Source organism: Primulina tabacum, chromosome 10, assembly GCF_025594145.1.
Source record: "Primulina tabacum isolate GXHZ01 chromosome 10, ASM2559414v2, whole genome shotgun sequence".
Taxonomy (NCBI): domain Eukaryota; kingdom Viridiplantae; phylum Streptophyta; class Magnoliopsida; order Lamiales; family Gesneriaceae; genus Primulina; species Primulina tabacum.
In genome coordinates, this window is record NC_134559.1 from 38,938,503 (window position 1) to 38,954,233 (window position 15,731).

General features: G+C 43.9%; 15 non-coding genes and 3 pseudogenes across 15 annotated transcripts; all 18 read right to left on the reverse strand.

The window, feature by feature from the left end:
• Positions 1-587: 587 nt before the first annotated feature.
• On the reverse strand, positions 588-706 carry LOC142511498 (5S ribosomal RNA; annotated as a pseudogene).
• A 682-nt stretch (positions 707-1,388) lies between these two features.
• On the reverse strand, positions 1,389-1,507 carry LOC142513736 (5S ribosomal RNA). Its single transcript, XR_012809666.1, has one exon. It is a non-coding gene; the product is annotated as a 5S ribosomal RNA (ribosomal RNA).
• A 682-nt stretch (positions 1,508-2,189) lies between these two features.
• LOC142512937 (5S ribosomal RNA) lies at positions 2,190-2,308 on the reverse strand. Its single transcript, XR_012808911.1, has one exon. It is a non-coding gene; the product is annotated as a 5S ribosomal RNA (ribosomal RNA).
• Positions 2,309-2,994: 686 nt separating this feature from the next.
• Positions 2,995-3,114, reverse strand: LOC142510216 (5S ribosomal RNA). Its single transcript, XR_012808341.1, has one exon. It is a non-coding gene; the product is annotated as a 5S ribosomal RNA (ribosomal RNA).
• A 685-nt stretch (positions 3,115-3,799) lies between these two features.
• Positions 3,800-3,918, reverse strand: LOC142515983 (5S ribosomal RNA). Its single transcript, XR_012811802.1, has one exon. It is a non-coding gene; the product is annotated as a 5S ribosomal RNA (ribosomal RNA).
• Positions 3,919-4,601: 683 nt separating this feature from the next.
• Positions 4,602-4,720, reverse strand: LOC142506992 (5S ribosomal RNA). Its single transcript, XR_012805261.1, has one exon. It is a non-coding gene; the product is annotated as a 5S ribosomal RNA (ribosomal RNA).
• Positions 4,721-5,403: 683 nt separating this feature from the next.
• On the reverse strand, positions 5,404-5,522 carry LOC142506767 (5S ribosomal RNA). Its single transcript, XR_012805047.1, has one exon. It is a non-coding gene; the product is annotated as a 5S ribosomal RNA (ribosomal RNA).
• Positions 5,523-6,199: 677 nt separating this feature from the next.
• LOC142515803 (5S ribosomal RNA) lies at positions 6,200-6,318 on the reverse strand. The gene has a single exon (XR_012811628.1). It is a non-coding gene; the product is annotated as a 5S ribosomal RNA (ribosomal RNA).
• Positions 6,319-7,004: 686 nt separating this feature from the next.
• On the reverse strand, positions 7,005-7,123 carry LOC142506267 (5S ribosomal RNA). The gene has a single exon (XR_012804563.1). It is a non-coding gene; the product is annotated as a 5S ribosomal RNA (ribosomal RNA).
• A 425-nt stretch (positions 7,124-7,548) lies between these two features.
• On the reverse strand, positions 7,549-7,667 carry LOC142511322 (5S ribosomal RNA; annotated as a pseudogene).
• Positions 7,668-9,120: 1,453 nt separating this feature from the next.
• LOC142514262 (5S ribosomal RNA) lies at positions 9,121-9,239 on the reverse strand. The gene has a single exon (XR_012810164.1). It is a non-coding gene; the product is annotated as a 5S ribosomal RNA (ribosomal RNA).
• Positions 9,240-9,920: 681 nt separating this feature from the next.
• On the reverse strand, positions 9,921-10,039 carry LOC142511038 (5S ribosomal RNA; annotated as a pseudogene).
• Positions 10,040-10,718: 679 nt separating this feature from the next.
• Positions 10,719-10,838, reverse strand: LOC142508711 (5S ribosomal RNA). Its single transcript, XR_012806915.1, has one exon. It is a non-coding gene; the product is annotated as a 5S ribosomal RNA (ribosomal RNA).
• Positions 10,839-11,522: 684 nt separating this feature from the next.
• On the reverse strand, positions 11,523-11,641 carry LOC142515985 (5S ribosomal RNA). The gene has a single exon (XR_012811804.1). It is a non-coding gene; the product is annotated as a 5S ribosomal RNA (ribosomal RNA).
• Positions 11,642-12,323: 682 nt separating this feature from the next.
• LOC142506993 (5S ribosomal RNA) lies at positions 12,324-12,442 on the reverse strand. Its single transcript, XR_012805262.1, has one exon. It is a non-coding gene; the product is annotated as a 5S ribosomal RNA (ribosomal RNA).
• Positions 12,443-13,123: 681 nt separating this feature from the next.
• On the reverse strand, positions 13,124-13,242 carry LOC142506768 (5S ribosomal RNA). Its single transcript, XR_012805048.1, has one exon. It is a non-coding gene; the product is annotated as a 5S ribosomal RNA (ribosomal RNA).
• A 676-nt stretch (positions 13,243-13,918) lies between these two features.
• On the reverse strand, positions 13,919-14,036 carry LOC142508550 (5S ribosomal RNA). The gene has a single exon (XR_012806757.1). It is a non-coding gene; the product is annotated as a 5S ribosomal RNA (ribosomal RNA).
• Positions 14,037-14,740: 704 nt separating this feature from the next.
• LOC142509724 (5S ribosomal RNA) lies at positions 14,741-14,861 on the reverse strand. The gene has a single exon (XR_012807882.1). It is a non-coding gene; the product is annotated as a 5S ribosomal RNA (ribosomal RNA).
• Positions 14,862-15,731: the final 870 nt, after the last annotated feature.

Consider the following 15,731-nt stretch of genomic DNA (forward strand, 5'->3'; position numbering starts at 1 on the left):
GATTTTTGTTGTCGTGAGCCGGTTCTGTGCGGAAGGGTATGACGCAGATTACTCCGGAGACGGTTAACTAATTTAAAACAATTATTTCGACTGTTTTATCCATAATTTACGGTAAACGGTCGCGATACGAGGTCTTCCCAGGGAGGTCACCCATCCTAGCTCTGCCATCGCGCCAGAACGCTTAACTTCATGGTTATGATTGGGCGAGAGCAGGGCCGCGTGTTGTCCATCGCCGCCCGCTCCACACGTACTCGAAGGATATAAGAATAAACATATCACTCAATGTCGGGTGCGATCATACCAGCACTAATGCACCGGATCCCATTAGAACTCCGAAGTAAGCGGTAAATCGCAAATTAGAGGGTCTTAGAGAAGGAACTCGGCTAAAATCTCATCAGCTCATTGCGTAGTAATGAGTCTAGTCCGTTTGCCCGTTTAAAATCAAATTAGCCTACAATTTTTTCCAAATCCGGCAGTGCCCGAGCTACTTTCATTTCACATGTCTTATCTGGTCCCGATCGATATTCAGATGATTTGAGCCTAAAATCGTCTGTCAACAAGTAATCAAAAATAGAAAAACACGAAAAATGGTGCAAAACGAGGACTTCCTAGGGGGTGACCCATCCTAGTACTGCTCTAGTCCAAGCACGCTTAAGTTCGGAGTTCTAATGGAATCCGATGCATTAGTGCTGGTATGATCGCACCCGACATTGAGTGGATGTTTATTCTTATATCCCTCGAGTACGTGTGGAGCAAGCGGCGATGGACAACACGCGGCACTGCTCTCGCCCAATCATAACCATGAAGTTAAGCGTTCTGGCGCGATGGTAGAGTTAGGATGGGTGACCTCCCTAGGAAGACCTCGTGTCGCGACCGGTTACGTAAATTATGGTTAAAACAGTCAAAATAATTGTTTTTAATGAGTTAACCGTCTCCGAAGTAATCTGCGTCATACCCTTTCGCACAGAACCGGCTCACGACAACAAAAATCGTTAAATGTTCCCAGAAAATAGAAAAAAAAGAAGAAGAAGGAAATAACGAATGTAAAGCTATTATTATGCCTGGGATACGATAAAATGGAACCGGAATCGAAATTCGAACTTCCTAAGCGGATTTCTCGAGGAAACGAAAGCTTAACAGAAGCGGTAAATCGCAAATTAGAGGGTCTTAGAGAAGGAATTCGGCTAAAATCTCGTCAGCTCATTGCGTAGTAATGAGTCTAGTCCGTTTGCCCGTTTACAATCAAATTAGCCTACAATTTTGTCCAAATCCGGCAGTGCCCGAGCTACTTTCATTTCACATGTCTTATCTGGTCCCGATCGAGATTCATATTATTTGAGCCGAAAATCGTCTGTCAACAAGTAATCAAAAATAGAAAAACACGAAAAGGTGTGCAACACAAGGACATCCCAGGGGGTCACCCATCCTAGTACTGCTCTCGCCCAAGCACGCTTAGCTTCGGAGTTCTAATGGGATCCGGTGCATTAGTGCTGGTATGATCGCACACGACATTGAGTGGGATGTTTATTCTTATATCCCTCGAGTACGTGTGGAGCGGGCGGCGATGGACAACACGCGGCACTGCTCTCGCCCAATCATAACCATGAAGTTAAGCGTTCTAGCGCGATGGCAGAGCTAGGATGGGTGACCTCCCTGGGAAGACCTCGTGTCGCGATCTTTTACGTAAATTATGGATAAAACAGTCGAAATAATTGTTTTAATGAGTTAACCGTCTCCATAGTAATCTGCGTCATACCCTTCCGCACAGAACCGGCTCACGACAACAAAAATCGATAAATGTTCACAGAAAATAGAAAAAAAATAAGAAGAAGGAAATAACGAATGTAAAGCTATTATTATGCCTGGGATACGATAAAATGGAACCGGAATCGAATTTCGAACTTCCTAAGCGGATTTCTCAAGGAAACGAAAGCTTAACAGAAGCGTTAAATCGCAAATTAGAGGGTCTTAGAGAAGGAATTCGGCTAAAATCTCGTCAGCTCATTGCGTAGTAATGAGTCTCGTCGTTTGCTCGTTTACAATCTAATTAGCCTACAATTTTGTCCAAATCCGGCAGTGCCCGAGCTACTTTCATTTCACATGTTTTATTTGGTCCCGATCGAGATTCAGATGATATGAGCCGAAAATCGTCTGTCAACAAGTAATCAAAAATAGAAAAACACGAAAAGGGGGTGCAACACGAGGACTTCCAAGGAGGTCACCCATCCTAGTACTGCTCTCGCCCAAGCACGCTTAACTTCGGAGTTCTGATGGGATCCGGTGCATTAATGCTGGTATGATCGCACACGACATTGAGTGGGATGTTTATTCTTATATCCCTCGAGTACGTGTGGAGCAAGCGGCGATGGACAACACGCGGCACTGCTCTCGCCCAATCATAACCATGAAGTTAAGCGTTCTGGCGCAATGGCAGAGGTAGGATGGGTGACCTCCCTGGGAAGACCTCGTGTCGCGACCGTTTACGTAAATTATGGATAAAACAGTCGAAATAATTGTTTTTAATGAGTTAACCGTCTCCGGAGTAATCTGCGTCATACCCTTTCGCACAGAACCGGCTCACGACAACAAAAATCGATAAATGTTCCCAGAAAATAGAAAAAAAAAATAAGAAGAAGAAAATAGCGAATGTAAATCTATTAGTATGCCTGGGATACGATAAAATGGAACCGGAATCGAATTTCGAACTTCCTAAGCGAATTTCTCGAGGAAACGAAAGCTTAACAGAAGCGATAAATCGCAAATTAGAGGGTCTTAGAGAAGAAATTTAGCAAAAATATTGCCAGCTCATTGCGAAGTAATGAGTCTCGTCCGTTTGCCCGTTTACAATCAAATTAGCCTACAATTTTAACCAAATCCGGCTGTGCCCGAGCTACGTTGATTTCACATGTCTTATTTGGTCCCGATCGAGATTCAGATGATTTGAGCCGAAAATCTTCTGTCAACAAGTAATCAAAAATAGAAAAACACGAAAAGGCCGTGCAAACAAGAGGACTTCCTAGGGGGTCACCCATCCTAGTACAGCTCTCGCCCAAGCACGCTTAACTTCCGAGTTCTGATGGGATCCAGTGCATTAGTGCTGGTATGATCGCACACGACATTGATTGGGATGTTTATTCTTATATCCCTCGAGTACGTGTGGAGCAAGCGGCGATGGACAACACGCGGCACTGCTCTCGCCCAATCATAACCATGAAGTTAAGCGTTCTGGCGCAATGGCAGAGGTTGGATGGGTGACCTCCCTGGGAAGACCTCGTGTCGCGACCGTTTACGTAAATTATGGATAAAACAGTCGAAATAATTGTTTTTAATGAGTTAACCGTCTCCGGAGTAATCTGCGTCATACCCTTTCGCACAGAACCGGCTCACGACAACAAAAATCGATAAATGTTCCCAGAAAATAGAAAAAAAAATAAGAAGAAGGAAATAACTAAATGTAAAGCTATTATTATGCCTGGGATACGATAAAATGGAACCTGAATCGAATTTCGAACTTCCTAAGCGGATTTCTCGAGGAAACGGAAGCTTAACAGAAGCGGAAAATCGCAAATTTGAGGGTCTTAGAGAAGGAATTTAGCTAAAATATCGCCAGCTCATTGCGAAGTAATGAGTCTCGTCCGTTTGCCCGTTTACAATCAAATTAGCCTATAATTTTGTCCAAATCCGGCAGTGCCCGAGCTACGTTGATTTCACATGTCTTATCTGGTCCCGATCGAGATTCAGATGATTTGAGCTGAAAATCGTCTGTCAACAAGTAATCAAAAATAGAAAAACACGAAAATGGATGCAACACAAGGACTTCCCAAGGGGTCACCCATCCTAGTACTGCTCTCTCCCAAGCACGCTTAACTTCGGAGTTCTGATGGGATCTGGTGCATTAGTGCTGGTATGATCGCACCCGACATTGAGTGGGTTGTTTATTCTTATATTCCTCGAGTACGTGTGGAACGGGCGGCGAGGGACAACACGCGGCACTGCTCTCGCCCAATCAGAACCATGAAGTAAAGCGTTCTGGCGCGATGGCAGAGCTAGGATGGGTGACCTCCCTGGGAAGACCTCGTGTCGCGACTGTTTACGTAAATTATGGCTAAAACAGTCGAAATAATTGTTTTTAATGAGTTAACTTTCTCCGGAGTAATCTGCGTCATACCCTTCCGCACAAAGCCGGCTCACGACAACAAAATCGATAAATGTCCCCAGAAAATAGAAAAAAAAATAAGAAGAAGAAAATAACGTATGTAAAGCTATTATTATGCTTGGGATACGATAAAATGGAACCAGAATCGATTTTCGAACTTCCTAAGCGGATTTCTCGAGGAAACGAAAGCTTAACAGAAGCGTTAAATCGCAAATTAGAGGGTCATAGAGAAGGAATTCGGGTAAAATATCGTAAGCTCAATGCGTAGTAATGAGTCTCGTCCGTTTGCCCGTTTACAATCAAATTAGCCTACAATTTTGTCCAAACCCGGCAGTGCCCAAGCTACTTTCATTTCACATGTCTTATCTGGTCCCGATCGAGATTCAGATGATTTGAGGCGAAAATCGTCTGTCAACAAGTAATCAAAAATAGAAAAACACGAAAAGGGGTGCAACACGAGGACTTCCCAGGGGGTCACCCATCCTAGTACTGCTCTCGCCCAAGCAAGCTTAACTTCGGAGTTCTGATGGGATCCGATGCATTAGTGCTGTTTTGATCGCACTCGATATTGATTAGGATGTTTATTCTTATATCCCTCGAGTACGTGTTGTGCGGGCGGCGATGGACAAAACGCGGCACTGCTATCGCCCAATCAGAACCATGAAGTTAAGCGTTCTGGCGCGATGGCAGAGCTAGGATGGGTGACCTCCCTGGTAAGTCCTCGTGTCGCGACCGTTTACGTAAATTATGGCTAAAACAGTCGAAATAATTGTTTTTAATGAGTTAACCGTCTCTGGAGTAATCTGCGTCATACCCTTCCGCACAGAACCGGCTCACAACAACATAAATCGATAAATGTTCCCAAAAATAGAAAAAAATTAAGAAGAAGAAAATAGCGAAGCTAAAGCTATTATTATGCTTGGGATATGATAAAAAGAAACTGGAATCGAATTTCAAACTTCCTAAGTGGATTTTTTCGAGGAAACGGAAGCTTAACAGAAGCGGTAAATCGGAAATTAGAGGGTCTTAATGAAGGAATTCGGCAAAAATCTCGCCAGCTCATTGCGAAACAATGAGTCTCGTTCGTTTGCCCGTTGACAATCAAATTAGCCTACAATTTTGTCCAAATCCGTCAGTGCCCGAGCTACGTTGGTTTCACATGTCTTATCTGGTCCCGATCGAGATTCAGATGATTTGAGCCGAAAATCGTCTGTCAACAAATAATCAAAAATAGAAAAACACGAAAAGAGGTGCAACACGAGGACTTCCCAGGGAGTCGCCCCTTCTAGTACTGGTCTCGCCCAAGCACGCTTAACTTCGGAGTTCTGATGGGATCCGGTGCATTAGTGCTGGTATGATCGCTGCTGACATTGAGTGGGATCTTTATTCTTATATGCCCTCGAGTACGTGTGGAGCGGGCGGCGATGGACAACATGCGGCACTGCTCTCGCCCAATCAGAACCATGAAGTTAAGCGTTCTGGCGCGATGGCAGAGCTAGGATGGGTGACCTCCTTGAGAAGTCTTCGTGTCGCGACCGTTTAAGGAAATTATGGATAAAACAGTCGAAATAATTGTTTTTAATGAGTTAACCGTCTCCGGAGTAATCTGCGTCATACCCTTCCGCACAGAACAGGCTCATGACAACAAAAATCGCTAAATATTCCCAAAAAATAGAAAAAAAAATGGGAAGAAGAAAATATCGAATGTAAAGCTATTATTATGCCTGAGATACGATAAAATGGAACAAAAATCGAATTTCAAACTTCCTAAGTGGATTTCTCGAGGAACAGAAGCGGTAAATCGCAAATTACAGGGTCTTAGAAAAAGAATTCGGATAAAATCTCGCCGCCTCATTGCGCAGTAATGAGTCTCGTTCGTTTGCCCGTTTACAATCAAATTAGCCTACAATTTTGTCCAAATCTAGCAGTGCACGAGCTACGTTGATTTCACATGTCTTATGTGGTCCCGATCGAGATTTAGATGATTTGAGCCGAAAATCATCTGTGAACAAGTAATCAATCAAAAATTTAAAAACACGAAAAGGGGTGCAACACGAGAACTTCCCAGGGGGTCACCTAACCTAGTACTGCTCTCGCCCAAGCACGCTTAACTTCGGAGTTCCGATGGGATCCGGTGCATTAGTGATGGTATGATCACACCCGATATTGAGTGGGATGTTTATTCTAATATCCCTTTTGTACGTGTGGAGCGGGCGGCGATGGACAACACGCGGACACTGTTCTCGCCCAATTAGAACCAAGAAGTTTAAGCGTTCTAGCGCGATGGCAGAGCTAGGATGAATTACCTCCCAAGGAAGTCCTCGTGTCGCGATCGTTTACGTAAATTATAGCTAAAACAGTCGAAATAATTGTTTTTAATGAGTCAACAGTCTCCGGAGTAATCTGCTTCATACACTTCCGGATAGAACCGGCTCACGACAACAAAAATCGCTAAATGTTCCCAGAAAATAGAAAAAAAAATAAGAAGGAGAAAAGAGCGAATGTAAAGCTATTATTATGCCTGGGATACGATAAAATGGAACCGGAATCGAATTTCAAACTTTCTAAACGGATTTTTTGAGAAAACAGAAGCTTAACAGAAGCGGAAAATCGCAAATTAGAGTGTCTTAGAAAAAGAATTCGGCTAAAATCTCGCCAGCTCATTGCGGAGTAATGAGTCTCGTTCGTTTGCCTGTTTACAATCAAATTAGGCTACAATTTTTTCAGAATCCGGCAGTGCCCGAGCTACGTTTATTTCCCATGTCTTATCTGGTCCCGATCGTGATTCAGATGATTTGAGCCGAAAATCGTCTGTAAACAAGTAATCAAAATCGAAAAAACACGAAAAGGGGTGCAACACGAGGACTTCCAAGGGGGTCACCCGTCCTAGTACTGCTATCGCCCAAGCACGCTTAACCTCGGAGTTCCGATGGGATCCGGTGTATTAGTGCTGGTATGATCGCACCCGACATTGAGTGGGATGTTTATTCTTATATCCCTCGAGTACGTGTGGAGCGTGCGGCGATGGACAACACGCAGCACTGCTCTCGCCCAATCAGAACCATGAAGTTAAGCGTTCTGGCGAACCGGAATCGAATTTCGAACATCCTAAGCGGATTTCTCGAGGAAACGGAAGCTTAACAGAAGCGGAAAATCGCAAATTAGAGGGTCTTAGAGAAGGAATTCGGCTAAAATCTCGCCAGCTTATTGCGGAGTAATGAGTAACGTTCGTTTGCCCGTTTACAATCAAATTAGGCTACAATTTTGTCCAAATCCGGCAGTGCCCGGGCTACGTTGATTTCACATATCTTATCTGGTCCGATCGAGATTCAGAAGATTTTAGCCAAAAATCGCCTATTACAAATTAATCAAAAATAGAAAAACACGAAAAAAAGGTGTAACACGAGGACTTCCCAGGGGGTCAATCATCCTAGTATTGCACTCGCCCAAGCATGCTTAACTTCGGAGTTCTTATGGGATCCGGTGCAGTAGTGCTGGTATGATCGCTCCCGACGTTAAGTGGGATTTTTATCCTTATATCCCTCGAGTACGTGTGGCGCGGGCGGTGATGGACAACACGCGGCACTGCTCTCGCCCAATCAGAACCATGAAGTTAAGCGTTCTGGCGCGATGGCAGAGCTAGGATGGGTGACCTCCCTGGAAAGTCCTCGTGTCGCGACCGTTTACGTAAATTATAGCTAAAACAGTCGAAATAATTGTTTTTAATGAGTTAACCGTCTCCGAAGTAATCTGCATCATAACCTTCCGCACAGAACCGGCTCACGACAGCAAAAATCGCTAAATGTTTCCAGAAAATAGAAAAAAAATAAGAAGAAGAAAGTAGCGAATGTAAAGCTATTATTATGCCTGAGATACGATAAAATGGGACCGGAATCGAATTTCTGACTTTCTAAGCGGATTTCTCGAGAAAACGGAAGCTTAACAGAAGCGGAAAATTGCAAATTAGAGGGTCTTAGAGAAAGAATTCGGCTAAAATCTCGCCAGCTCATTACGGAGAAATGAGTAACGTTCGTTTGCCCGTTTACAATCAAATTAGGCTACAATTTTGTCCAAATCCGGCATTGCCCGAGCTACGTTGATTTCACATATCTTATCTGGTCCTATCGAGATTCAGAAGATTTGAGCCAAAAATCGTCTTTTACAAGTTAATCAAAATAGAAAAACACGAAAAGAGGTGTAACACTAGTACTGCACTCGCCCAAGCACGCTTAACTTCAGAGTTCTGATGGGATCCGGTGCATTAGTGCTGGTATGACCGCTCCCGACATTAAGTGGGATGTTTCTTCTTGTATCCCTCGAGTACGTGTGGCGCGGACGGCGATGGACAACACGCGGCACTTCTCTCGCCCAATCAGAACCAGGAAGTTAAGCGTTCTGGCGCGATGGCAGAGGTAGGATGGGTGACCGCCCTGGAAAGTTCTCGTGTCACGACCGTTTACGTAAATTATGGATAAAACAGTCGAAATAATTGTTTTTAATGAGTTAACCATCTCCGGAGTAATATGGGTCATACCCTTCTGCACAGAACGTGCTCAAGACAACAAATATCGGTAAATATTCCCAGAAAATAGAAAAAAAATTAGAAGAAGAAAATAGCGAATGTAAAGCTATTATTATGCCTGTGATACGATAAAATGGAACCGGAATCGAATTTCGGACTTCGTAAGCGGATTTCTGGAGGAAACGGAAGCTTAACAGAAGCGGAAAATCGCAAATAAGAGGGTCTTAGAGATGGAATTCGGCCAAAATCTCGCCAGCTCATTGCAGAGTAATAAGTCTCGTCGTTTTCCCGTTTACAATAAAATTAGGCTTCAATTTTGTCCAAATCCTGCAGTGCCCGAGCTACGTTGATTTCACATGTCTTATCTGGTCCCGATCGTGATTCAGATGATTTGAGCCGAAAATCATCTGTCAACAAGTAATCAAAATAGAAAAACACGAAAAGGGTGCAACACGAGGACTTCCAAGGGGGTCGCCCACCCTAGTACTGCTCTCGCCCAAGCACGCTTAACTTCGGAGTTCTGATGGGATCCGATGCATTAGTGCTGGTATGATCACACCCGACATTGAGTGGGATGTTTATTCTTATATCCCTCGAGTACGTGTGGAGGCGGGCGGCGATGGACAACACGCGACACTGTTCTCGCCCAATCAGAACCATGAAGTTAAGCGTTCTGGTGCGATGCCAGAGCTTGGATGGGTGACCTCCCTGGGAAGTCCTTGTGTCGCGACCGTTTACGTAAATTATGGATAAAACTGTCGAAATAATTTTTTTAATGATTTAACCGTCTCCGGAGTAATATGCGTTACCCTTCCGCACAGAACCTGCTCAAGACAACAAAAATCGCTAAATGTTCTCAGAAAATATTAAAAAAATTAGAAGAAGAAAATAGCGAATGTAAAGCTATTATTATGCCTGGGATACGATAAAATGGAACCGGAATCGAATTTCAGACTTCCTAAGCGGATTTCTCGAGGAAACAGAAGCTTAACATAAGCGGAAAATCGCAAATTAGAGGGTCTTAGTGAAGGAATTCAGCTAAAATCTCTCCAGCTCATTGCGGAGTAATGAGACTCCTTCGTTTGCCCGTTTAAAATCGAATTAGCCTACAATTTTGTCCCAATCCGGCAGTGCCCGAGCTACGTTGATTTCACATGTCTTATCTGTTCGTGATCCAGATTCAGATGATTTGAGCCGAAAATCGTCTGTCAACAAGTAATCAAAAATAGAAAAACACGAAAAGGGGTGCAACACGAGGACTACCTAAGGGGTCACCCATCCTAGTACTGCTCTCCCCCAAGCACGCTTAACTTAGTAGTTCTGATGGGATCCGGTGCATTAGTTCTGGTATGATCGCACCCGACATTGAGTGGGATGTTTATTCTTATATCCCTCGAGTACGTGTGGAGCGGGCGGCGATGGACAACACGCGACACTGTTCTCGCCCAATCAGAACCATGAAGTTAAGCGTTCTGGTGCGATGCCAGAGCTTGGATGGGTGACCTCCCTGGGAAGTCCTTGTGTCGCGACCGTTTACGTAAATTATGGATAAAACTGTCGAAATAATTTTTTTAATGATTTAACCGTCTCCGGAGTAATATGCGTTACCCTTCCGCACAGAACCTGCTCAAGACAACAAAAATCGCTAAATGTTCTCAGAAAATATTAAAAAAATTAGAAGAAGAAAATAGCGAATGTAAAGCTATTATTATGCCTGGGATACGATAAAATGGAACCGGAATCGAATTTCAGACTTCCTAAGCGGATTTCTCGAGGAAACAGAAGCTTAACATAAGCGGTAAATAGCAAATTAGAGGGTTTTAGAGAAGGAATTCGGCAAAATCTCGCCAGCTCATTGCGAAGTAATGAGTCTCGTCCGTTTGCCCGTTTACAATCAAATTAGCCTACAATTTTAACCAAATCCGGCTGTGCCCGAGCTACGTTGATTTCACATGTCTTATTTGGTCCCGATCGAGATTCAGATGATTTGAGCCGAAAATCTTCTGTCAACAAGTAATCAAAAATAGAAAAACACGAAAAGGCGTGCAAACAAGAGGACTTCCTAGGGGGTCACCCATCCTAGTACAGCTCTCGCCCAAGCACGCTTAACTTCCGAGTTCTGATGGGATCCAGTGCATTAGTGCTGGTATGATCGCACACGACATTGATTGGGATGTTTATTCTTATATCCCTCGAGTACGTGTGGAGCAAGCGGCGATGGACAACACGCGGCACTGCTCTCGCCCAATCATAACCATGAAGTTAAGCGTTCTGGCGCAATGGCAGAGGTTGGATGGGTGACCTCCCTGGGAAGACCTCGTGTCGCGACCGTTTACGTAAATTATGGATAAAACAGTCGAAATAATTGTTTTTAATGAGTTACCGTCTCCGGAGTAATCTGCGTCATACCCTTTCGCACAGAACCGGCTCACGACAACAAAAATCGATAAATGTTCCCAGAAAATAGAAAAAAAAATAAGAAGAAGGAAATAACTAAATGTAAAGCTATTATTATGCCTGGGATACGATAAAATGGAACCTGAATCGAATTTCGAACTTCCTAAGCGGATTTCTCGAGGAAACGGAAGCTTAACAGAAGCGGAAAATCGCAAATTTGAGGGTCTTAGAGAAGGAATTTAGCTAAAATATCGCCAGCTCATTGCGAAGTAATGAGTCTCGTCCGTTTGCCCGTTTACAATCAAATTAGCCTATAATTTTGTCCAAATCCGGCAGTGCCCGAGCTACGTTGATTTCACATGTCTTATCTGGTCCCGATCGAGATTCAGATGATTTGAGCTGAAAATCGTCTGTCAACAAGTAATCAAAAATAGAAAAACACGAAAATGGATGCAACACAAGGACTTCCCAAGGGGTCACCCATCCTAGTACTGCTCTCTCCCAAGCACGCTTAACTTCGGAGTTCTGATGGGATCTGGTGCATTAGTGCTGGTATGATCGCACCCGACATTGAGTGGGTTGTTTATTCTTATATTCCTCGAGTACGTGTGGAACGGGCGGCGAGGGACAACACGCGGCACTGCTCTCGCCCAATCAGAACCATGAAGTAAAGCGTTCTGGCGCGATGGCAGAGCTAGGATGGGTGACCTCCCTGGGAAGACCTCGTGTCGCGACTGTTTACGTAATTATGGCTAAAACAGTCGAAATAATTGTTTTTAATGAGTTAACTTTCTCCGGAGTAATCTGCGTCATACCCTTCCGCACAAAGCCGGCTCACGACAACAAAAATCGATAAATGTCCCCAGAAAATAGAAAAAAAATAAGAAGAAGAAAATAACGTATGTAAAGCTATTATTATGCTTGGGATACGATAAAATGGAACCAGAATCGATTTTCGAACTTCCTAAGCGGATTTCTCGAGGAAACGAAAGCTTAACAGAAGCGTTAAATCGCAAATTAGAGGGTCATAGAGAAGGAATTCGGGTAAAATATCGTAAGCTCAATGCGTAGTAATGAGTCTCGTCCGTTTGCCCGTTTACAATCAAATTAGCCTACAATTTTGTCCAACCCGGCAGTGCCCAAGCTACTTTCATTTCACATGTCTTATCTGGTCCCGATCGAGATTCAGATGATTTGAGGCGAAAATCGTCTGTCAACAAGTAATCAAAAATAGAAAAACACGAAAAGGGGGTGCAACACGAGGACTTCCCAGGGGGTCACCCATCCTAGTACTGCTCTCGCCCAAGCAAGCTTAACTTCGGAGTTCTGATGGGATCCGATGCATTAGTGCTGTTTTGATCGCACTCGATATTGATTAGGATGTTTATTCTTATATACCTCGAGTACGTGTTGTGCGGGCGGCGATGGACAAAACGCGGCACTGCTATCGCCCAATCAGAACCATGAAGTTAAGCGTTCTGGCGCGATGGCAGAGCTAGGATGGGTGACCTCCCTGGTAAGTCCTCGTGTCGCGACCGTTTACGTAAATTATGGCTAAAACAGTCGAAATAATTGTTTTAATGAGTTAACCGTCTCTGGAGTAATCTGCGTCATACCCTTCCGCACAGAACCGGCTCACAACAACATAAATCGATAAATGTTCCCAAAAAATAGAAAAAAATTAAGAAGAAGAAAATAGCGAAGCTAAAGCTATTATTATGCTTGGGATATGATAAAAAGAAACTGGAATCGAATTTCAAACTTCCTAAGTGGATTTTTTCGAGGAAACGGAAGCTTAACAGAAGCGGTTAAATCGGAAATTAGAGGGTCTTAATGAAGGAATTCGGCAAAATCTCGCCAGCTCATTGCGAAACAATGAGTCTCGTTCGTTTGCCCGTTGACAATCAAATTAGCCTACAATTTGTCCAAATCCGTCAGTGCCCGAGCTACGTTGGTTTCACATGTCTTATCTGGTCCCGATCGAGATTCAGATGATTTGAGCCGAAAATCGTCTGTCAACAAATAATCAAAATAGAAAAAACACGAAAGAGGTGCAACACGAGGACTTCCCAGGGAGTCGCCCCTTCTAGTACTGGTCTCGCCCAAGCACGCTTAACTTCGGAGTTCTGATGGGATCCGGTGCATTAGTGCTGGTATGATCGCTGCTGACATTGAGTGGGATCTTTATTCTTATATGCCCTCGAGTACGTGTGAGCGGGCGGCGATGGACAACATGCGGCACTGCTCTCGCCCAATCAGAACCATGAAGTTAAGGCGTTCTGGCGCGATGGCAGAGCTAGGATGGGTGACCTCCTTGAGAAGTCTTCGTGTCGCGACCGTTTAAGGAAATTATGGATAAAACAGTCGAAATAATTGTTTTAATGAGTTAACCGTCTCCGGAGTAATCTGCGTCATACCCTTCCGCACAGAACAGGCTCATGACAACAAAAATCGCTAAATATTCCCAAAAAATAGAAAAAAAATGGGAAGAAGAAAATATCGAATGTAAAGCTATTATTATGCCTGAGATACGATAAAATGGAACAAAAATCGAATTTCAAACTTCCTAAGTGGATTTCTCGAGGAAACAGAAGCGGTAAATCGCAAATTACAGGGTCTTAGAAAAAGAATTCGGATAAAATCTCGCCGCCTCATTGCGCAGTAATGAGTCTCGTTCGTTTGCCCCGTTTACAATCAAATTAGCCTACAATTTTGTCCAAATCTAGCAGTGCACGAGCTACGTTGATTTCACATGTCTTATGTGGTCCCGATCGAGATTTAGATGATTTGAGCCGAAAATCATCTGTGAACAGTAATCAATCAAAAATTTAAAAACACGAAAAGGGGTGCAAACGAGAACTTCCCAGGGGGTCACCTAACCTAGTACTGCTCTCGCCCAAGCACGCTTAACTTCGGAGTTCCGATGGGATCCGGTGCATTAGTGATGGTATGATCACACCCGATATTGAGTGGGATGTTTATTCTAATATCACTTTTGTACGTGTGGACGCGGGCGGCGATGGACAACACGCGACACTGTTCTCGCCAATTAGAACCAAGAAGTTAAGCGTTCTAGCGCGGATGGCAGAGCTAGGATGAATTACCTCCCAATGGAAGTCCTCGTGTCGCGACGTTTACGGTAAATTATAGCTCAAAACAGTCGAAATAATGTTTTTAATGAGTCAACAGTCTCCGGAGTAATCTGCTTCATACACTTTTCTTACCTTTTTTTTCGGATAGAACGGCTCACGACAACAAAAATCGCTAAATGTTCCCAGAAAATAGAAAACAAAATAATAAGAGGAGCAAAGAGCGAATGTAAAGCTATTATATGCCTGGATACGATTTAAAATGGAACCGGAATCGAATTTCAAACTTTCTAAACGTATTGTTTTGAGGGAAAACAGAAGTTAACAGAAGCGGGAAAATCGCAACAATTAGAGTGTCTTAGAAAAAGAATTCGGCTAAAATCTCGCCAGCTCATTGCGGAGTAATGAGTCTCGTTCGTTGCCTGTTTACAATCAAATTAGGCTACAATTTTTCAGAATCAGGCAGTGCCCGAGCTACGTTTATTTCACAGTCTTATCTGGTCACCGATCGTGATTCAGATGATTTGAGCGAAAATCGTCTGTAAACAAGTAATCAAAATCGAAAAAACACGAAAAGGGGTGCAACACGAGGACTTCCAAGGGGGTCACCCGTCCTAGTACTGCAATCGCCCCAAGCACGCTTAACCTCGGAGTTCCGCATGGGATCCGGTGTATTAGTGCTGGTATGATCGCACCCGACATTGAGTGGGATGTTATTCTTATATCCCCTCGAGTACGTGTGGAGCGTTTTGCGGCGATGGACAACACGAAGCAATGCTCTCGCCCCCAATCAGAACCATGACGTTAAGCGTTCTGGCGAACCGGAATCGAACTTTCGAACATCCTAAGCGGATTTCTCGAGGAACGGAACGGAAGCTTAACAGAAGCGGGAAAATCGCAAATCCAGAGGGTCTTAGAGAAGGAATTCAGGACTAAATCTCCGCCAGCTTATTGCGGAGTAATGAGTAACGTTCGTTTGCCCGTGTACCAATCAATTAGGCTACAATTTTGTCCAAATCCGGCAGTGACCCGGGGCTACGTTGATTTCAACATATCTTATCTGGTCCGATCGAGATTCAGAAGATTTTAGCCAAAATCGCCTTATTACACAATTAATCAAAAATCGAAAAAACACGGAAAAAAGGTGTAACACGAGGGACTTCCAGGGGGTCAATCATCCTAGTATTGCACTCGCCCAAGCATGCTTAACTTCGGATTCTGATGGATCCTGTCTGCTAAGTAGTGCTGGTAGGATGCGCTCCCGACTTAAGTGGGATTTTTATCCTTATATCCCTCGAGTACGTGTGGCGCGGCGGTGATGGACAACACGCGGCACTGCTCTCGCCCAATCAGAACCATGAAGTTAAGCGTTCTGGCGCGATGGCAGAGCTAGGATGGTGACCTCCCTGGAAAGTCCTCGTGTCGCGACCGTTTACTAAATTATAGCTAAAACAGTCGAAATAATTGTTTTAATGAGTTAACCGTCTCCGAGTAATCTGCATCATAACCTTCCGCACAGAACCGGCTCACGACCGCAAAAATCGCTAAATGTTTCCAGAAAATAGAA